General features: G+C 40.6%; 1 protein-coding gene across 1 annotated transcript in view; it reads right to left on the bottom strand.

The window, feature by feature from the left end:
* LOC149240215 (sodium/hydrogen exchanger 4-like) overlaps positions 1-23,820 on the bottom strand; it is a 369,919-nt gene that overhangs the window by 18,322 nt on the left and 327,777 nt on the right. The window lies entirely within an intron of this gene.

Here is a 23,820-nt window from a genome sequence, read left to right as displayed (position 1 = left end):
CGCTCTCTGAAGACCAAGAACTTCCCTTTCGGCAAAGCCTTGGTGAGAATATCTGCAATCTGCTCATCTGTTGATATATGATGGAGTCTAATGACTCTCTGCACCATGTCTCGAATATAATGATATCGGATCTCTATGTGTTTGGACTTGTAATGGAATACGAGATTCTCTGCCAGACGGATCCCAATCTTGTTGTCGCAATATATCACTGTAGTGTCTAGGACCTGCTCAAATAGCTCTCCAAAGAGCTTCCTCAACCAAACTACTTCGCAGCTAGCCATGCTAGCGACAATGTACTCTACCTCGGCGGTACTCAGTGCTATGGACTTCTGCTTCTTGCTCATCCAAGATATGATGGAAAATACAAGGCTAAAACAACATCCAGACATACTCTGCATGTCGACAACATTTCCTTCCCAGTAAACATTAGTATATCCATGAAGTCGACCATCTCCCGTAGAATATCTCAAAACAAGGGTGATCGTCCCAAGCAAATATCTCAAAATGTATTTGGCAGTAATCCAATGGGAATGGAGAGGCTCAGTCATGAATTGACTCAACGTGTTCACTACATAGCATATGTCCAGACGGGTGTTCACTAAGAATATTAGAACCCCAATCAATTGTCTATACTCGGTTGAATTCGCCAAATTAGGTCTTGCAGCTTCTCCGCATAACTTTTTGAAATTCATTTCCATTGGTGTGGGCAAGGACTTGCATCTTGCCATTCCAAATCCCTCCAACAACTTCACGACATATTTTCCTTGTGAACGGAAAATCTCACCGAGCCTTTACTACATCTCAAGGCCTGGAAAGTAGTGCATGAGTCTAAGGTCCATCTCAAATTCAAAGGCTAACTCCCTCTTACACTCGATCATCAGGGGCTCACTACCTGTTAAGAATAGATCGTCAACATATAAAACCAAAATCAGCGACATACCGTGGACTACCTTGAAGTAGAGGTTGGGATAAAATTGATTCTTGTGAATCCCAGCTTCACCAAATAACTGTCTATGCGAGCGTACCATGCTTTGGGGCCTTGCTTCAAACCATACAATGCCTTCTTCAACCTGCAAACATGTGTCTTTCGATCTTCTACTTCAAATCTCTGTGGATGCTCAACGTAAACTTCTTGTAACATGCCATGAAGGAATGTTGTCTTCACGTCCATCTGATGAAGGGTCCATCGAGAAAATATTGAACGAATGGTTGTATATTGAGCCATAGGTGCAAATATATCGTCATAATCTTCTCCCTCTTTCTGGGAGAACCTCGAGCCACGAACCTTGCCTTATATTTCTCAATGCTTCCATCGTCTCCATGCTTGATCTTGAATAGGAACTTTGATGTCACCACAGATTCCCCCTTTGGTCTCAGCACAACATTCCATACGCCATTCTTCATAATTGATTCATATTCTTCGGCCATAGCATCCTTCCAAACTTGTTCTTTCACGACTTCTTCAAAGGTGGGAGGTTTGACTTGAATCATAGTGCTCATAGCTGCAACATATCCCTGGTACTTGCATGGCTTCTTGCATTCTCTCAATGATCTTCGAACAGGAAGACGTCTCTCATCATCCTGTAATGTGTCACGAAGCTAAAGTTGCCTCTTCTTGGCAGGAGGATCACATGGATCCATGGGCTCCATGGGATCATCAACAATGTCTCTCTCGGATCCAGGCATGGAAGGACCATCTAAAATATCCATATCATCATTCATCTTCTTAGTAGGTGGAGGAAGGTCCCTTACTTTCCCAAGGGCAGCGTCTTCATCGAACATTACATCCCTACTAATTTCAACCTTACTTTGACCAGGAATATATATTCTAAATGCTTTAGAATTTTCACAATATCCAACAAACGCACATTTTCTTCTCGTGGCTTCGAGCTTGTTTCTTTTGTCCTTTGGCACATGAAAATATGCAAGGCAACTAAAGATACAGAGATGGCCAACATCAGGCTTGACATCTTCGGGGGTCATGTTGTCCAATGCTTGATGAGGCACCCTGTTTTGAAAATATATGGAAACATTCGTTACTTCTCACCAAATGAACTTCTGCAACTTTTGATCATGGAGCATGGCACGAGCGACTTCTACAATAGACATGTTATTTCTTTCAGCTACTCCATTTTGTTCAGGATTATAGGGCACAATTGTCTCTTTCTTGATACCTTCCTTCTTGCAAAAATCAATGAACTCATTCGAAATGTACTCTCCACCATTGTCGAACCTGAAGATCTTAATTTTCTTCCATATTTTATTTTTGACCAAAGCTTTGAACTCCTTGAATATTTCGAAGGCTTCATCCTTGTGCTTCAAATAATATATCCACGTCTTTCTTGAAAAGTCATCAATGAAGGTGATGTAGTAGAGATGGCCACTAATAGAATGTACAGACATCAAACCTGTTACCCACCAATTTGTGTGTGATATTCCTAGGAGAACAAATTTCTCCTAGGTGGTCCTCAGTCAACAATCAATAGCCCCTTGCAGCCACCAGATTGCTCGATGTGCCACTTTCTCCGCCACCTGAGCCAGCCATGTGGTCCCTCGCCCATTTGTTATGAACGTATGTTTGAAGGTGGGCCTCCCTGTGAAAATTCGGCTAACCCCGAATCTTATTGCAACAACTGATGTTATTTCTTCTATTTGTTAATTTAACTAAACAAATTATTTGTTTTGTGCTATGGCAAATATCGAAACAAATACACTGCAACCTTCACAAAACAAATACTGCGGAAGAAATAAAAACGCTGGAAGAAATAGATGCGCACACACAATATGACACCGTTATTTTTGGACTAAGTCCCTAGAAAAACCCAACTCGGGAAAACCGATGCAACAGCTGAGGGTTTTAATATTATACAGTAGTGAAAATCTTAGTACAATCTATGGATGCTTAAACTAGCAATCCAAACAGAGAAATAACTAGCAATAATAATAAGTGAGAAAAATTTCTCACTCCACAGGCAATCTGACACTGACCTTAGCTCGAAATTGAGTCATCCCTTACTACCTATGTGCAGTCTCTGCGTTAGCCTACGTAGTCATTGCATCCCTCTAGCTCTGAACTGTGTCACCTCTTACTATCTCGCCAGTTGTTGTCTGGGACACTGATTCTCGCGACCTCTGGAAACTCTATCCAACTTTTGGCACCTTGTCTCGACTTCTCCCCTGCAAAACGAAATCTCCTCTAGAGGGCTTTGCATTGCCTCTCTATGGAAATCACTGCCTCTCTGCAATGTACTCGCCAGAACTAGAAAAGCTTCCTTGGCCTATTTATCTATGCCCCTCACTATTTTGATCTCAATCAATCACCTCTCGCAACTGAATGTTGCTACTCTAGAGATCGATTTCCCAGCAAAATCGAATGCTCAACTGATTTGGTGTTTCTTCTCCAAGCCCCATCAACTTTTTCTTATAATCCTCCGTTGAGACTTCAACGGCCACGATTAAATCTTAATCGATGGCTAGGATTAACTAGAAATCAATCCATGTAATTTTCTAGAACATTCTCACCATGACTTAATTAATTATGATTAATTAATCATATTTCCTAAGTTTGGACTTGGGAAATATTAAAAACTGACTAATAAATCTAATTAAGTCATCTCTAGGTGGAATTTCCAGAAACAATTTCTGGGCATTGAGGAATACATGTATTCTAGTCTCTCCACAAAATCTTGTGGCTAGAACACATCCGACGCTACAAAAACTGACACTCCCTCTTAGCGAGGAATGTGTTCTAGTGTTGCAAACCACTGAAACAACATCCTGTCTCTGTGTCATCTCTTGTCATGCTACTGATGTCTGGCCATATTGCCCACTAATCATTGTGGAACTCCGATATATGTTGCATCTGTGTTGTTGCTGACACTGCAACTCCCTCTCATATGTTGTTGTTGCAACTGCAATTGAGAAGCATCCTAAATATTGAATCAACTATGATCAGTATGATGCATCTGTCTCTTGAGAACTGACTGCTACTAGAATTTCTTTGTCTACTGAAGACTTTGCGTTGCTACTGACTCTGCACAGTGCCAACTGCACTGCTGCCAACTCTTCACTGCGCTCCCCAGCATCTGACTACTGCTAGTCTGCAACTGTCACTCATCCTCTAACTGCATCTACTGCCACTAATCCATCCCGCTACTAAAAATTGTGGGGCCCCGTAGTAAGGTGTTGATCCATGAGGTGGACTCATCAAGGATCTCGCCCATCTGGCACATTGAAGTCTCATACTCCTCCACCTCCTGGATCTAGTGCCCAACTATCTCCTTTTGAGCCTAGAACTTGGTTGGGGCCCTTCCTTTGCAACCCACACTAGAGACTACAAGTTGCTCAATGAGGTAACCTTCTTGTTCATTGATATTTGTTACCTTGCCAATGCATCAATGATGGTTGTCTTCATTCATAGATCAAATTTCATTTGACCTTCTTTAATGCACCTTAAGAGAATGCGTTTATCATCTACATCACTTTGATGTCTCCAATTTGCTATGTGAGGGAATCTTCAATAAATATCCCTTTTCATAAATTCAAAGGAGACCTTTTGATGACTTCAACTACTTAGAGGACTATGTCTATTCTCCTTTTTCATGCAAGGAATCTTGATAACTCATCCAATTCATATATGTCCTTGCAATCATGAAGTCATTTAACCAAACTTGAATATAGAATGAAAAGATACTTGTCATGTGAAGATGAAATCTTCACCTTGATGCTTTCTTGAATGATCTCCTTCAATGAGATTCTTGCTTGAGCTACCTGGTACACTAGAGTTCCAAAACCTTTCTTGAGACTTCCTTGCATTGTTCAACACCAAGCACTACTGCCTTTTATGATATGTTGAGGTTATTTGATTCCTTGACTGTGAGGGTATGGAATCAAAATCAAGAATTTTGAGAGCACTGTCATTAAGATTGTTGTGGTATGACATGGGTTGTAATGACACCCAAATTTTGAGGCTAGCACCAAGACTGTGAAAGGTACTGTGTTTTCCTTTTGTTTTAGTGTAGATTAGGACTACTTCTCAGATTTTCAACCTTCTCCGAGATGATAATCTTTGGCTTTGAGTTATCATGCTTTGTGGTCATATTGATAAGGTTCTTGGTGACCTTTTTGATGATGACTGTGGAGAAAAGGTTCTTTGCTGATGTAGACTGCTTGTTGTAGACTTGATCCTTTACTCTTGATAAAACCCTTAACCTTACTTTGATGCCCTTCTTGAGGACCGATCATTGTATGTCTCTTTTGCTACCCTTCCTTTGACTTCTACACCTTAGCTCTGATACCATGTTGAAGAATCTAGGGAAAAGTGGGATTAATGTGATCCTTCTAGACTTGATAACAATTTATGAAGTGCTTTTACAATTTATCTTAGCTTGATCTTCTTCTTATTATTAGTGTGTGTGTTTGCTTAATCAAACTGCTACCAAAACAAAGAGACAAGAACACAAGATGTTTGGCTTTCTGCCAGGGCCAAAACCTCTCCCTCTTGGAGAGGAAAACCCACACAAAATTCTTCTTATAGAGATTCTAATTGACGAACACCAAGACCTTGACCCTTGACCTATTATGCCACTCCAAGACCAAGACACCAATCCTCTTATTTGTCACTATTGAGATCATCATCATTGCTCCACCATTGAGGTCATCACTACTACACCACAAAGATCTTCATTACTGCTGCACCATGACTGCACCTTCATTGAGATCTTCATCACTACTGCACCAATGCTACATCTTCACCAAGGTCTTTGTTATAACAATGAGATCTCCATTCCGAGGTATATATATGATAGCTGAACTGAGTTTTTCATCATGACTGCAACTATGCCGAGGTTATGACTATGTTTAGGATGTACGCCACATCGAGATCCTCCTCATGAGACTAACTATGTAACTGTGTGATCACATGGATACTCCACATCACACATGACTGTGTTAGGTATGCCGAGACAGAGATAATGATGTCCATCCGAGAAACATAGGACTTCTGTCCTCATCTAAGATTCTAAGCCACTTCATTTATCCGAAATACCTTCCCACTGCAATTTATCCGAGATGTCTGCTCCTGTATACCTTGTCTGAGATTTCAAAGGTCCGAGAGACTATTCTCCTATAATGCAGATTACAGTCCTTGCTCTGTTGGACATAGATTGTCAATGATGTTAATATGGCAATATTTGAGGAGCAGACGGAACGGAGCCAAGAGGAGCAGACGAAGCCAAGAGGAACAACAGAACAGAGCCACCAGAGGAGCAGATGGAGATGAGAGGAGCAGACAGAGCCAAAGAAGAGGAGCACACAGAGCCATCGGAGCAGATGGAGACGACAGGAGCAAATATGCCACAGATAATGCTATCGGGAGCCATTGGGAGCCATATAGGCCACAAAAGCGTTATATGCTAGCGATTACACTATCAGAAGCTTATCAAGCCTGTAAAACCCATATATGCGTTTAATACATTATCGGAGCAGAAACCATATAAATATGCATTAACGTAAACAGAGGCGGAATACTTGGATATATGCAAATACACCATCAACAACAAACAAACATGAGCCGTCAGATTTCCAGCAAAAAGATCCAACGGCTACCGAGCGATAAAGATGTGTGGAGGTTAACCGGCAGGGACGAGCGGATGGGCGGTAAGCGATATTCCCCGCATCGCTTTCGAAGGTGGGTGGTAAATGTACCATGGCGTGCGATACCATTCATTATACGACACGTGGATGACGGGATGTGGCGAAAAACCGCTTTATCGCGCGTTAACATGCAGTTTAGTTACGGCATCAGGAGGAGCGAACGTCGTCAGATCGCCTGTTGAATGATCAGATGGCAGGATTAACTTCACGTGTTTTTTTGACTGATTACGATAATGAACGCGAACCCGATGCGGAATTATGTTATGGTGTAATACCATATCGCATCCGCCCATCGCCTGTCCGACTAGAAGCGCCGATTGCGATTGTCATTCATATAATTATATAAAAATAATATTTCTTTTTCTTGACAAGTACAAATATCAAAATTACATTGACAAACACTGAACCTAGTTACACTTTTCTTAAACACCAATCTTCCTAGAAAAATAAGATCTATAAAGCTCGAGATCCCCTAAAAGAAAATTTTCCTCTGTGTGTACTCTTCTTCCACCCGATGATAGCTCTTCACTAGCAAACTGCTGCAAAACTATTGTGTTCAGCTAGAGATCTTCACTGTGAAAGTACTGGGTTTCTCCCTCTGCCTCTAGAATCACTCAATCTGGAGAGATCGATTTTTCTGTCCCTCACTCAAAAAAAATTGAATATCCTCAAGAAACTCGGCCTCTCGGCAAAGTGATTGCACTGCCTCTAGGGTTTCGATTTGCAGCCCACACTGAGCAACGAATCTCCTTCTATCTTTTCTACTGAGCTCTCCAGCTGATCAACTACGCTCTGATACCATGTGAAAATTCGGAAACCCGGAATCCTACTACAACAACTGATTAAGTTTCTTCTATTTGTTAAATAAACTGAACAAATTATTTGTTGTGTGCTATGGAAAATATCGAAACAAATACACTGCAACCTTCACAAAACAAATATTGCGGAAGAAATAAAAACGTTGGAAGAAATAGATGCGCACACACACAATATTACACTGTTATTTTTGGACTAAGTCCCCGGAAAAACCCAACTCGGGAAAACCAGTGCAACAGGTGAGGGTTTTAATATTATGTAGTAGTGAAAATATGAGTACAATCTATGGATGCTTAAACTAGCAATCCAAATAGAGAAATAACTGGCAATAATAACTAGTGAGAAAAATTTCTCATTCCACAAGCGATCCGACACTGAACTCAGCTCGAAATTGAGTCGTCCCTTGCTACCTCTGCATAGTCTCTACGTTAGCCTAGGTAGTCACTGTGTCCCTCTAGCTCAGAACTGCATCACCTCTTACTGTCTCGTCAGCTGTTGTCTGGGAAACTAATTCTCTTGGCCTCTAGAACCTCTATCTAGCTTCTTGTTAGTTTTTGGTAGCATCAGATGTGCTCTAGTCATGAAAATTGGTGGAGAGGATAAGGCATATGAGTTCTAAAGAACCCAGAAACCATTTGGTGAAATTCCACCCGGATTGTATTCTATTAAAATAATTAATATTATTAATGGGGTTCCTAAGTCAAAACTTAGTAAAATTAAAGTATTAATGGGTATTAATCAAAATATGGGTGAGAATGTTCTAGAAAGCGGATCCAGTGAAGATTTAATCTTAGTCGTTGATTAGAGTTTTAATCTCGTCCGTTGAAGTCTCAACGAGAAAAGTATAAGGAGGCTTGGGGTTCATTTGAAGACACATAGAGAGTTGATCAGTCAGTTCGATATTCCTAGGGCAGGGTTGGCTAAGGAATTTGAACAAGTGATCAAGTAGTGAGGATCAAAGGCAGTACTGGAAGGAAGTGATTTCCAGTTCTAGTGAATATATATACTTCAAAGAAGACAGTGAAGGATCAAAGAGCCAACACAGTGCCAAGGAGGGACAATGCAACAACTGGAGGAGGATGACACATAATTGCTGGGGGATAGCAGAGATCAATGCCAGGAACCACTCTAGGTGATTGGCAGGAGATCTCAATTTCTCAGCAACAGAAGCAGCATCAGTTAGGGTGACGCAGTCAGAGGGAGTCTCCAAGCAGAAGCCACGCAGTGACTATGTAGGCTCACGCAAAAATTGCGTAGTGGGTCATCCAAGAGCTAGGGCCAATGCAAAATCTTTCGATTCAGTGTGAGAAAATTCTCACTATTTTTCCATCACTTATCTTCTCTGAGTGGATTGCCATTTCTCTGGGGCATCCAGATTGTATTTAGAAATTTACTGCCAATAATAGAAACCCTCAGTTCCGTTGCACCGGTTTTCCCACATTGGGTTTTTCTAAGGATTATTGTCCAAAAACAAGTGTGTCAATGTGTTTGTTCATATGTTGGTGTTTCTCTTGCCTTTTATTTTCAGTTCATAATTTGTGAAGTCTACAACTGAATTTATTTTGATATTTACTGAAGCATTGGTAAATAACTTATTATTGTAAATAAGTAGGAGAAATAAATCAATCACTGCAGCAAAATTTTCACACTTCTGGCACTGGGTGTCGACTTCTCCCCAGCAAAACAAAATCTCCTCTAGAGGGCTCTGAGTTGCCTCTACGCTGCCTCTATGGCAATCACTACCTCTTTGCAATGTACTCGCCAGAATTGGAAAAGCTTCCTTCGGCCTCAATATCTCTGCCCCTCTCACTACTTCGATCTTAGTGAATCACCTCCAGCAACTAAATGTTGCTATTCTGGAGATCGATTTCCTAGCCAAATCGAATGCTCAACTGATTTGGTGTATCTTCTCCAAGCCCCATCGACTTCTTCTTATAATCCTCCGTTGAGACTTCAACGACCACAATTAAATTTTAATCGATGGCTAGAATTAACTAGAAATCGAGCCATGTACCTTTCTAGAACATTTTCACCATGACTTAATTAATTCTGATTAATTAATCATATTACCTAAGTTTAGACTTAGGAAATATTAAAAACTGACTAATAAATCTAATTAAGTCGTCTCTAGGTGAAATTTCCAGAAATGATTTCTGGGTATTGGAGAATACATGTATTCTAGCTTCTCCACCAAATCTCGTGGCTAGAACACATCCGATGATACAAAAACTAACACTCCCGACCCCAACGGTATCACTTTTCATTAGTTTAGTGGAGTAACTTTGTTTATTTACCATGGATACTTTTGGGCATGGATTGGTGGGGGAATTTGGCGGAAAGAGAGGGTTAGGTTTGTACACTTGTCTCCTATGCCTGATTTGGTGGTTAGCATTGTATCCTAGTCCCGTGGGATCTCCTTTAATGGCCATTAACTTTAGGGTTGGCACCATATATATTACTCCCTTTTCCACTCATTTTAACCCCATTCATCACTTTTCCCATTTGGGTCCACATGTGTCCACTGGGTCCACATAGGGTTAGCCTCCCCCCCCCCTTGTCCACACTTTAGGTCGGGCCTAGAACGATCCCTGGAGGTTGATGCAGCTAAAAATAAAAGAGAAAGCATAATTTGGTCACTTACAATAGGAAATGTACCACAAAATGCAAAAGATGGTTGGGACATACAAATTTAGCATGTGGGAAAAAAGCCAAACATGAGCTCTACCCCTGATTCATGGCCATCACCCTGGTTCCTATGGGTCCTAGATGAGCCACCTTCACACTAAGGAACCCATGATTGTCCCAACCCCTGGTGGGCAATGAGCTGCCCCACCTTAAAAGGGGGTATCTACTACTATATCCTACACTTCATGCTCTCATCCCCTGGAGCCCCAAGCAGTTACAAAAAGAAATCAATCAAAGGCATATGAATAAGGGTGCAGAAACAAAGCTGGGGTAACTCATGTACCACGATTTTCTCCCTCCTACACTCATATACCCAAGTGTGGGCTTCTCTAATGATAAGCTACCCTTGTACCATGACATGTGGCCTGGAGCCTTCCCCTGATCCCCACTCTATTCCATCACTATATCACATGCCACTTACCCATTGATGGATGTACCATGGACATGTCACCCCCTTTAAAGGTTGAAACCACCTAATAGGGTCTTTGGTTAATCTCCTTATTGAGCTTGGAGATACCTGTACATGCCAAAGCCCACTATGGAAGGGCATGCCACCATGAAGTGCCCAATTGATTCCATGATTTGTAAGCTCTTTTACTTGATTACTCTAATGATTTGTTGTATTGGAGGGCAAGGGGACGCATTGGATCTTATGCAAGATTGTAGGTGGGTCTCCATTTGGGGTTTGGTCTCCCTATACGGGGTCCAAGCCCTCCAGAGGGTCACAGTGGCACTTGTAGGGTGAGTGTAGAGAGCCATGGGCCTCCACCATAGCAGACAACACTTCATGGATCCCCAATACCATTTAGTGATTACTCGTGTTCCACCTTTTCGATGAGGATGATGCACCTAGTTCACTGTGCCCAAACAACTCCACACTTGCACCATACACTTAACAAATGTTCCAGGGTCCAGATGAGGATGTATCTCGATTCTCACTGCAGGAGACAAAGGGAGGTCTTATGTCATCATCCTAGCCCTTGCAAATGGTTTACAGGCATTATCAATCCACTTGGAGACCCATGAGGATGTCATTGTGCCCCCACACCCACTTGAGAGCACCACATGTGACTTGTTTGGAAAATAAGGGGCCAACCCCTTGTCCACTATGTTTAGAGCCTTTTCACTCAACTTGGCACGTTTGGACTCCATCAGGCCTCCTCAATGGCCCAACGACTCATCATATTCATTATGTTGCCCACTTGAGAGGCTATTCTTTATATTATTGAGCTATCTTGGTGGGATTGTCACCAAGTCATGTCATTATTATGTATTATTTTATTATTTGGGGCTAAATTAGGCCAATTAGGAAAATCGAATCCCCTTTAGAGTTGTATAAATATGAGAGAGGCTCATTCTAACCTCTCATCATCACTTGGATTGGATTAGTATCTCTTGATAGATTTTCACACTTTTTGTTGGGATGAACTTCTTGGAGATTTCTTGATGCACTATGATGTTTGGATTTTCTATTTTGTCTTTGGAACTTCTTTCTAATGTGAAATGGTAAATGGATATACTCTCTTTCTCATGTAAGTCAAATTTTTTATGTTATTCTTGTTATCTTACTTGTCAAATGCATGTATCTTGTTATCATTATTCTTGTATGGGTTAATGTAATGCGAAATTCTTCTGGGACCTTGAATAAGTGATTAAATGCATGCATTGATCTTTGAGGGATTGGGTGAATGTTCCTAGAGGCACCTCTTAGGTTGAAGACCTCGAAACTTTGTCTCCTTCGCAAATTTGAAGTATAAATCCCTATTGACCTAGTTGTTTCCCTTGGAGAGGCTAGCGAAGATCAATTAGGGCTCCTTAGCTCACGAAAATTCTCGATCTATGTGTATCTTGACTCCATTAAGCCCAAGCAATAAGGCATTGATCCTCATATCCCTTTGGTGGTCAAATTTACCTCTCTTTTCTTCACTTTTCCAAATTCTAGGCCTAACCCTAGAGGGTCACCTAGGGCATCAAGTGAAATTCATTCTAGCCATTCAAAACCCTTGAATTTTGGTCCACTACTGCGCTGGGGTTTTCTCAAGAGGTTCTCCAAATTTGAGGCAAATTCGCCAGTGGAATCCCAACATATAGAAAGCCCTATCAGCAAGACCATTTCTTTCCCTAGGTTGATTTTGGGTTAGTGTCCTCAATTGGGTCATTGCATTGGTATTTCAAAGAAAATTAGTCCTTTGATTCTATTCTCCTCCCTAGTCAGGTCAAGCCCCTCAATTGGTGATCAACTCCATACCCTTCACCTAGCTTGGGTCCACTTGGGTTCTTTGTGGTCCCGCAACTTTATAACTCAAATTTCACAAGGATCACATAGAAGCTATTCCTCCACAAGGATTCTTAGGTCTAGGAAACTTATTATCAAGAGATATCACTCAAACCTAGGCTCAAATGTCCTCTTAGCCCTTCCTAGAGAGCCCAACAGCTTCCTTCTCAAGCAAGCCATTTATTTGAGTCTCTCTCATGAATAGGTTTTAGGAATCACTCCTTATCTGATCATTGACCTATTCATCATTGTGATTCCTCTTATATTGAATCTCCTCCCATTGGTCAAAGTCCATAACGAGCAAGGAGCCTTAGCTGAGGTGACAATGGGCTATCGCTTCATTGTCGCCCCTTGACCTAGTAGTTTCTCTATAGGATCCCCTCCTAGGACCCCTGCTAGTTGTGAAAATTTAAACTATTGTAGCAACTGGAAATTATTCTTCTAATTGTTAATTTAATTTAACAATTTATTTGCTCCCACAAACAACGAATAATTCACTACTGCAATTTTCACAAATAAACTGCGGAAGAAACATAGTGCTAGAAACTGAGAAAATCTAGCACACGCATAAAAATATGACACCGTTATTTTTGGACAAATGTCCCCGAAAAAACCCAACTTGGGAAAACCGGTGCAGCAGCTGAGGGTTTTATATTATTAAGCAGCAGTGAAATCTAAGTACAATAATCTGGATGCTGAATCTGACAAACCTACAACGAAAAATATAGGCAAAAATCTAGGGAGGAATTTTCCTCACCCCACAAGCAAATCTGTCTCTGAAGACTGACCTCTGAAACCCTCTATGAATTGCCTTGCATCACCCACTGCGCAAGCTCTGATTCATACGACCTAGATCTCAATCTGAGTTGCTTCTTCTAATTTCCATTGACTCTGGAAATGCTTCTCCCGAACTCTGCAAAATTCTTCTGCCATTGGAACACTAAAACAACTTCCCGAATCTGCAAATTGAACTTCCTTTAGGGGCTACTGAATAGTCCATACATCAGTCTCACTGTGGCTCTTCTACCTCTTTGTAAATGCACTCACTGGATCTTGAAATATTCCTCCAGCTTCACTGTCGCTGCCCCTCACTGACTCTGCTTCCTCACTGAAGCTCGAACTGTCCAGAAACTCACTGCTTCTACTTTATAAAATCGAATTCTCCATGTGACTGGCGTATTCTCCATCACCAAATCAATCCCTTCTTATATCTTCCTTGTTGGGATTCCAACAACCAAGATTAAATCTTAATTGATGGCTTAGATCATTTTTGGATCAATCCGTGTGAGTTTCTAGAGAATTCTCACCTTAATTAATTCTAATTAAGTTATTAACTAACCAATTTTCCTAATTTTAGACTTAGGAAACATTAAAAAAATAGGTTAATAATCATCTCTAGGTGGAATTTCCAAAAATGATTTCTGGGTTTTGGAGATCTCATGTATTCTAGCCTCTCCACCAAATTTCGTGGTTAGAACACATCCAACGCTACAGAAACTAACACTATTTTTAGCGGTAGCAATACCACATATGTCAGAATGAATGAATTCGAGGATGTCTTTTGTCTTGTTCTCGCTAGAGGGGAATGATCCCCTTGTCTTCTTTCCACTAGCACAACTTGGACATAATCCATGTTGGGCTTGAACTTCGGGAATTCCAGAGATCAATTTCTTCAATTTCGGAAGAGCATCATAATGTAGATGGGCCAATCTTCGGTGCAATTTAGTATCATCGACCAATGCTAGAAGAGGTCTACCAGTGACTCTATAGAGTCCTTCAAATCTCGATCCTAATGTAAATGCATCTCTCATAGGAGTTCCAACCTGCCAAGTAAAAACCTTTCTCTTGATGAAGGAAACTCTCATCCCTTTGTCTTCCAAAGCAGATATTGATACCAAATTCTTCTTCAATCCCAGCACATACATCAGATCATGGAGCAAAACAGATTCCCCATAATCCAAATGAAATTTGACGGACTCAAAGCCTTTAACGAGATGAGTGGAGTCATCTCCAAGAATAATTTTCAAATTCGACTCCCTCTCTTCCAAATTAGAGAGAACTTCCTTATACCCAAAGAAACAATGAGTGGCCTCACTATCAACCAACCAACTATCCCATGAATCCAGAGAAGAGGAACTAGTGAGAGAAAAACAAGAATATATTCAGATTGAATGGCAACATTACTTTCATACCTAGAGAATCTTGACTTCTTTTGAGGACGAGAATCTTCTTCATGATCACCTGGAGCATCTCTTCTTCTTCTTTCATCTCTTCCATTACGATCATTCCTTCGGTCATCTCTTCTTCATCGATCATTAAAAATGTAATTGTTTCTTCTAGTGTTGTGGCATGGACCATTGTTCTTCTTGGGGAAATCTCAAGCATAATGACCTTTCTTGTGACAATTGAAACATTCAATGTGTGATGATTCTCTATCATTCCTTCTATTTGAGTTTCAAGGAGCTTCCTTGAATTGGAAGGACCTCATTTTCCTTTCTTTTACTTGTTTTAAGTGACGAATGCAGCGGGCTCTCCTTCTTCATGCTTTTGAATCCTGCCCCTTAATATCATCCTTGATTCTTTTTTAGTGAGATTTCCAACAATCTTATCAGATGGTAGGAAGGTATTGTTGTTGTTGTTGGCATTATGATACATGTGTTATACTTGATGGCAACCCACTTGTAGCAGAGCAACTTACTTGTAGATGGTGACTAGATGAATCTACGTAACTAGATGAATCTACAGGAGAGATATCAAATGTGACAGAATGCATGGCAGTTCAAAGGAATCATTTTAGAAGTAATATGGCAAATTATAGTGTAATAGGTCTATTTAGAAGTAACAAAACATTGGTACAAAAGAACGGGAACATGGAACTTAGGTCTACTGATCAGAATAAAGAATTTAAAGGAAAAGGTTGATGTAAAGCAGTTTAAGAAGTATACGCAGATCTACTTAGTCAAAACATCGTATACACGCTGGTCCACAAAACAAAAAGAGCGTATATGTATACACGGACTCTCTCAAGAGGAAAAGCGCGTACATGTTGGAAAACCAAGGTTTTGGTCCAAGGTATTGACCCTAAGTATTTGGTCCTAAGTGGTTTTGGTCTGAGGTATTGACAAAAAATCTAAGTATACAAGGAGGAGAAGATCAAAGGGCTAAGTGCACAAGTAATGAATATCTTATGAAGTGTTATATCAAAAGCAAATATGCATGTTATGGGTTTCTAATGCTTTGCTTGATCTAGACTAAATATGCACCTTAGCATTTGATGATGGATGAGATCAAACGATAGATCAAGATCATAATGACTTATCATTATGTGATCTGATAATGGATAGGCTAGATCTGATTGGTAACACATGTTTTATCCTTTATATGTGACGATCTGGGTATGTCTGAAGTCGGGAATTGCAGCGAAGTTATAAGTAAGTATTTGCAGATCTATACACTGGTTCGCTTTGGTGAAGATGCGTATACATGCTGGTTCGGCTCTTCCAAGTAGCATATGCAAAAGAAAAGCTTGATGTTCAAGGATCACTGATCTATCAAATCAGTGATGTTGTTTTACTATTGTCTGTCAATGAAGTCTTCTTAGATATGAACGTAAAACTAAATGCATAAGGAGGCTCGTATTTGATTGATTGATTTTATAAGTGAGAAGAAGTGATCTCTGTTGTTGCCTGTGTGAAGCTCTGTAAGTGGACAATAGATGTTTAGTATATCGCTGGTTGGCACAGACTTGATTCAAAAGTTTATATTTGCAGTAGTTTTGAAGGTATATGCAGGTTTTATTAATGGAAGTAGCATATACACGCAATTTGGGTTTAGCCAAGTAGCATATACATTTTAATGCATGGTTTTTTAGGTTACAACTAGTTCTGAATGATGATGCAGTGTTCTGGGTTCAGATCTGTGTACTGGTTATAGTGATCTGTCTATTCCAGTTGATTGGTTGAATTTAATTAAGTTTGAATGAATGGTTGATTCAGTTGTGTCAGAGGTTTGGTGATTGTTTGATTCAGTTGTTCAGTGATTTTTTATGTCAAAGGTTTCAGTGATAAATTGATTCAGAGATTGATGATTGGGTTTTAGTTATATTAGAGATTGATGATTGAGTTTCAGTGATTCGCTGATGGAGATGTATTTGATGGACGTATTGCAGTGGTGATTGAATTTGAGCTTCAATGTTACTAATGGGTCCAGTGTGAAAATTTGATGAAATGTGGCCTACATATAGTGTTGTTGTGTACCAGGAGCATCCAGTGTGAAAATTTATGAAATGTGGTCCTTGGAGGATACTGAGGGTTGGAGCCTTCAGTGAGGAAGTCGAAGTTTCCTGCCAATAGTGACTGGTGATTTGATCAAGGGGTTGGAGCTCCCTTCCAGTAGCAGCTAGAGAACGAGTGAAGGTTGTAGCCTTCTGTAGGTTGAAGCCTATGTACTAGTAAATATATAGGCTAGTACAAGAACTAGGGGTTGTAGCTCCCTTCCAGAAGAAGCTAGAGAACGAGAGAAGGTTGTAGCCTTCTGCAGGTGGGTGCCTGCGTATTGATATGAGTCTGCACTAGTACAAGATTGTAAACAGATTTTCTTATTATTAAAAGAAAACAGAGATGACAACAGCAAGTGGTTTTCACCCACAATGTGTTTCCACCTTAAATCTTGGTGTTCATGTGTGTCGCTTATGTGTGATGGTTTATTCTATTATTACTGCGCATGGTTACTGTTTAATGTTTAATAATGTACTGATGCATTGATTAAAGATCAGCATATGATGAATTAACTGAATCATAAGTTCATTGGATATACGTTGGTTACCTTAAGAACAATTGCGTGCACATGCAAGTTCCCTTCACTGAAGTAGCATATATAAATCTGATTATGGAAATGAAAAAGTTATTGATTTGTAAATACTGATTCACCCCCCCTCTCAGTGTTATTTCCAACAGTTGCTTATATCAATAACAAAGGTTTCCCAAATGGGAGGGAGACCTCTAAGAGTTACAATCACCAATTCCTTGTCAGGCACAGTTTCCCCAACTCTTTGCAATTGATCTTTAAGACCTGATATCCTCATTATGTAGAATTGCACGAACTCTCCTTTATTCATCTTCATATCTTTGAGTTGATCTTTCAAGGAGAGGATTTCATTCAAATTGTTGACTTCATACATGCCATCTATCTTATCATACATACCCTTAGACTTCTTCAAAGTTCCAACATTTGCAAGTAAATTATCTTGTAGACCATCAACTATAACTTGCTTTCCTTTTAACTCACCTTTCTTGTGCTTATTCTTGGTAGTAGCGAAAGCATTCTCCGAAGGCTCAGGTACATTTCCTTGAATAAATTCCAAAACATCATTGTTATCAGTTATGATCTCAAACTAATATTCCAAGCGGCAAAGTTAGATGAGTCACCCAACTTCTCATGTTCCTTGAAGAAAGAGGAAGACATCTTGATTTTATTAGATAGGCTCCTTCAACTTTCCAAAGATGATTGCTTCAATTCTTGTCTCCTTTTGGACTTGTCCTTCACCGTAGCTCTGGTACCATGTTAAATTTGAGAGTGCTCTACGTTGTTTCAATTACCTTAAGCCCAATTCAATTCTTCAATTAGCAATCTTTCATCAATATTTAATATTCCAATCATCAACAATAATTGACGATAGAACAGTAAGTGCAATGACACAGGAGATAATCAACACATCAACAAGAGACACCAAATTTTCAGTAAATGACTAAGGAAAAATCCTCTATGGGGAAAACCCTTTGAAATTCTTCTTCTATTAGATTGTCATAAAATGTTCAACAAAGAGTACAATGTGCCAATACAAAAATCATCCAGTAAAATTAACCCAACAATATTCAAAAATATGTTCCCAGCATCTAATCGAGATCTGAGACAACTTTTCTTGTTTGCAGTCAACTGCAGTCAAATGTCGAATTGTAACCCTAGGTCGCAACCACAAGGAGGAAGAAGTATGTGTGCGGTTGAGAGCTTCCAACCGCACGGAGGAGCCTCTATGCTTGCGGTTATAGCCAGAAATTGCATGTGTCAAGCCTATGGCTGGAAACCAAAACCCTAACATGTACGAGGTTCGGACCCTACACTCTCGGACCTGTAAAAACCAATCTCCTTGACCCGGCCTCAAACTTGTGCGAACCAATCAATGAAGACGAGAAGAAGAAGATGCTTGGTGATGTCCAAATGAGCTTGGGGTCACTTGTATTTATAGGCTTCCAAGGGTGTCCAATTTCCTTTTAGGGCCGACCTGTCCTTTTGTGCACATGTGGGCTTTTCTTCAAAAATATACTTTCCTTTATCCAAATTGATCGCTTCAAAAGTCAAAATTGGTCCTCTCAAAAAGAGGAATCTAGTCCCATGGTTAGAATTTGTCACTAAGCTACCAAATTAACACTAGGTCACTCGTGTGGTCCCAAACACATTATATATGGTCATATTCCAACAAAACCCTAGAAAGACCTAGCTTCTTTGGATCTAGGAGTACCTCCTGGCATTGAGTAACCTTGCCTCCTAGCTCTAGGTCTCTACATAAGCCCTTCTTGGAGAGCCATTCGTTTCTCTTTGAAGCAATTGTGCTATTATTTGAGCCTCTCCTTTGAATAGGCTTTGGAAATCACTCCACTCCTCCAAATTGATCCTATCATTATAGTGATTTCCTTCATACCTGGACTCCTCCCATCAGTGAAAGTCCATAAACAGTAGGGGACATCAACTGAGGTGACAATGGATCATTGTCCTGCTTTTGCGATTTGGTCTAGTAGTCGTCCCTTAGGTACCCCTCCCTCCTAGGAACCTTGCTAGAATGTGTGGTAACAATATTCATTGGAATAAATCTTAAGAAACCCTTTCTCCTCCTTGCCTTGACCTTAGAAGTACTTCTTCACACCATTATTCATAAAACCCTAGGTCTTGTGCAAGTTTCTTCTAGGTCTCTTAGAGGGAGGGAAATACCTTTTAAAGCCTCTTATCACCACATAGTGTCTCCCTTGAGAGCTCCTACCTCATCACCTAGTACCATAAACCCTAGAGCATTGATCAAAGGTGATTGCATATTTATCAAGACTCCTCCAATCAGGGAAATTCCATAAAGAGTAGGGGGTATTGGCTGTGGTGACAATGGACCTTTGTCCCATTGTTATCACTTGGTCTAGTTCTTTGTCCTATACGGTTTCCCTCCTTAGGGCCTGCTAGTCTGTGTGGTAACATGTCCTTCATCACAAAATCAAGGTAGTGATCCATAGAGAGACAAATGATCACATTGAGGGAATATTTTTATCTTTCCCTTTGCTAGTCACTAAGAATACACTCTTCCAAGTGCTGGACAAACCCTCTAGGGGGGAATCTCCATCCAAAATTGTGGGTTATTACTTATTAATGATGTTGTTTCTACCTTGTTTGGGGCATCTCAAATGAGAAGATCCTCCTAGTGAGTAGAATTTTGATGCGGGCAATTCAAGGCAAAGAGTGTGGGATTTTTTGACCCCAACTCTTCACTCCTTTCTTGCCTCTAAACGGAAAAATGACAATGGAAGGCTTGTGATAGAAACTCTAAAATTTTGAAAGGTAAAAATTTTTAAAAGGCAAAGGTAAAGCCCCCCATCTCAACTATCTATTTAGTTAAAAATTCCAAAAAAAAAATCCTTTTTATTTATTTACTGGTTTGCTGAAAATTTCATATAATTCTAGCTAGTAAATACTAAAAACCTTTGAAGAAAAGAGCTTCTAATTTTTATTTTAACCATGGAATAGATATATCTAGTTTTTTGAGTTGTATTTGCATATTTTACACAGGTAAATCTAGTTTGTGTATACAAATCTGCAAAAAAACTTTGTTGTAGGAAACTTTCAGATTGCAAAATTTCATCATCAAGTGTTAAGTCATGGTATGTTCTATGCTTATAACAATTTACTTCTTTTTCTTATTATATTCCACAGATTAGCAATCACATGTACATAAAGTAAAGTGCAGATAGAACATTAAACGATCGACAGAAAACAAGCCAAGACAAGAGGCACAAGATGTGGCGGCTAGCCAGGGACAAACCCCACAATGTGTGGGGAAACCCTTTGATCAAATCTTCTTTTATCTTCAATAATTCAGTAGAGAGAAATAGTACAATAAATCTGATTTATATCAGCAGTAGCAAACCCTAGATCAGCAGCATCAGCATTAGCGGCTTCATCATCAAAACTAGGGCAGACGATATCTCACAAACCGACCGTTGAATCGGCTTGATTCCACCATCAAAAGTTGCAGCTTCCAGAGGAGGTTCAGATGAACCTACATCGCAGTTCAGATGAGGAGATCTTCTGGTCCACGTAGGTCAAACTTCACTTCTACAGTTGCAGCTTCAATTTCAGCAGCTTCAAACTAGGGCAGTCGATATCTTGCAAACCGTCCGTCGGATTGACTTGATTCCACCACCAAAAGTTGCGGCTTTCAAAGGAGGTTTAGATGAACCTATAGCACAGTTTAGATGAGGAGATCTTCTGGTCCACGCAGGTCAAACTTCACTTCTGCAGTTGCAGCTTCAGTTTCAACAGCTTCCTTCAAACTAGGGCAGTCGATATCTTGCAAACCATCTGTTGGATTGACTTGATTCCACCACCAAAAGTTGTGGCTTTCAGAGGAGGTTTAGATGAACCTACAACGCAGTTCAGATGAGGAGATCTTCTGGTCCACGCAGGTCAAACATTACTTCTGCAGTTGCAGCTTCAGTTTCAGCAGCTTCCAGCTTCACATGTGTGAGGGAGAGACACTTTTCTGCGTAGTAGAGAAGAGACACTTTTCTGCGCAGTAGAGAGAGAGAGATGTGATGAGATGAGTGAGTCTAAATGAGGAAAAGTCCTCCTGTATTTATACACAACGTTGGTGTTTGAATAGATGCAATTATTGGGCTTTTGAGCCTACATGAGTTGTAGGTCGGCTTGATAATAATTCCATAATCAAAATAAATTCATATCTCCATGAATACTTATCAGAATCAGATGATCTTTATATCAATTCTACACCTCTTGACGAGAGGAATATAATAAAAATATTATCAGCCATGAATAAGATGACCCACATGAAGTTTGGCCCTAGTTGCCAATTTTAACACTCCCTCTCAACTAGGGAGAACTTCATCTGCAATTGTCTATCGGTCGTTACTATACATCCATCGAATGCACTGCCCTGTATAGCCTGACCCTTGTCCTGCTCTGCTCTATTCTGTCTGTTCTGCTTTGTCTTGTTCTGCCCTATACTGATTTGTACTGCTCTGCTCTGCTTTTGTCTGAATTATGAAGAAGAAGAAATGATCGAGGATGTATCATATTGACTTAAATTCAGCCTCAGAGTATGTGCCACTGGTCCCAAACCAGTCTCAACCGACCCGAAGTCAACGTCATAGTATGTACAACTCCTACCACTAGTCCCAGACAAGTAACATCCTCCACTAACTCAAAGTCAGTCACAGAGTGCATACCACTGGTCCCAGACCAGTAACAACCGACCCGAAGTCAGTGTCATAGAATGTACCACTCCTACCACTGGTCCCAGACTAGTATCATTGATCCCAGATCAATGGAGGTCATCCTAGCATAGGGAGTACGGTAGATACAACGATGCGTCCATCGGTACTACTATGGTCCCTAACTTCATTTCCTTGCTCTTTGATCAGATGAGAGGTACTTCCCATGAGTCCCAGACTGCATGGGTAGGATGTCTCAACAGGAGAACTTAGTCAATCCCGTCCTCACAGGAGAACACATCAATCCTGCTACAATCGCCATGGAGAACACATCAATCCAGGCCTCACAGGAGAACACATCAATCCTACTACAATCGCCATGGAGAACACATCAATCCAGGCCTCACAGGAGAACACATCAATCCTGCTACAATTGCCATGGAGAACACATCAATCCAGGCCTCACAGGAGAACACATCAATCCTGCTACAATCGCCATGGAGAACACATCAATCCAGGCCTCACAGGAGAACACATCAATCCTGCTACAATCGACATGGAGAACACATCAATCCAGGCCTCATAGGAGAACACATCAATCCTGCTACAATCGCCATGGAGAACACATCAATCCAGGCCTCACAGGAGAACTAATCATCCTGCTACACAGGAAAGCAAATCATCCTGTTCCATAAGAGAGCGAATCATCTTGTCCCAGAGCGAATCATCATGTTCCAATGTGCACCACCAAGGGAGGGTGAGTCACCCTGTGGTCGTATGTTGCTCCAGTAAGAACTGCAAGCCCTCAGAGCTCCCAGAGCTCAATGTACGCAACATGCAGGACCCTTGTATAAGGGTTTCTTGACGACTCCAAGTCGTTTGGGAAAATCATAGATTAGATCTTTCCTCGGGGCTTTGACAAGGTGTATTGACCTGTACATCATCTTAATGCGATGGAGCCTCCTTGCTCATCGACTTACCATATCCCAGATGATGTCTATCTGCTGGAGCAATCGACGAATACGGGATTCCTCAATAATCGAATCCCACCTCTAGTTGTTACAGAGAATCACAGTGATATGTGTTCAAACAGCTCACTGAAGAGCTTCCCCAACCAGGCAGCTTCATATGAGATCATACTCGTAGATATGTACCTAGTCTCGGCGGTGCTTATGGCAACCGACTTATGCTTCCTGCTCATCCATTATATTGAAGCAGAATCCAAAGAGAAACATCACTAAAAGTGCTCCAGTGATCCTCCACACTACCTGCCTAATTAGCATTCGAATAATCATGCAGTTTCATATTTTCCGCAGTGTATCTCAATCCATGAGAGATTGTGTGCTGAAGACATCTCAAAACATTCTTGGCACCAATCTAGTGAGACTCAACCAAATATGAGCTCACAATGCTAACTGCAAAACATATGTTTTGATGGAGGTTCACCAAGAACATCAACGCGAATGAGTTTTTGAAACTCAAAGGCATTTCCCAAATCTGGTCCAACATCAATACCATATAACTTCTAAAAGTTAAGATCCTCGAGGTAGTCACAGGCTTGCAGTCCATCATACCAAATCTTTTCAGAATCTTTACCACATATTTTCCTTGAGATAGGAAAATTTCCCTTGGCTTCTGCCACACTTCAATTCCTTGGTTCTTCATTTCAAATTTCCCTTGGCTTCTGCCACACTTCAAGTCCTTGGTTCTTTATTTTAAATTCAGAAGCCAACTCCCTCTTACATTTGTGAATGAGAGGGTATGCACCTATTAGAAAGAGGTCATCCACATACAACACCAATATGAGAGGCTTGTCATCTTCAACCTTATAGTAAAGGTTGGGATCGGCTTCACTCCTAGTGAATCCCAGCTTCATCAAGTAGCTATAGATCCTCCCATACCATG

This window comes from Pinus tabuliformis, chromosome 8, assembly GCF_031772625.1.
Source record: "Pinus tabuliformis cultivar Carrire ecotype Pingquan chromosome 8, CPIR1, whole genome shotgun sequence".
Lineage (NCBI taxonomy): Eukaryota > Viridiplantae > Streptophyta > Pinopsida > Pinales > Pinaceae > Pinus > Pinus tabuliformis.
Note: the sequence above shows the minus strand (reverse complement) of the source record. Positions and strands in the feature narration are given on the sequence as shown.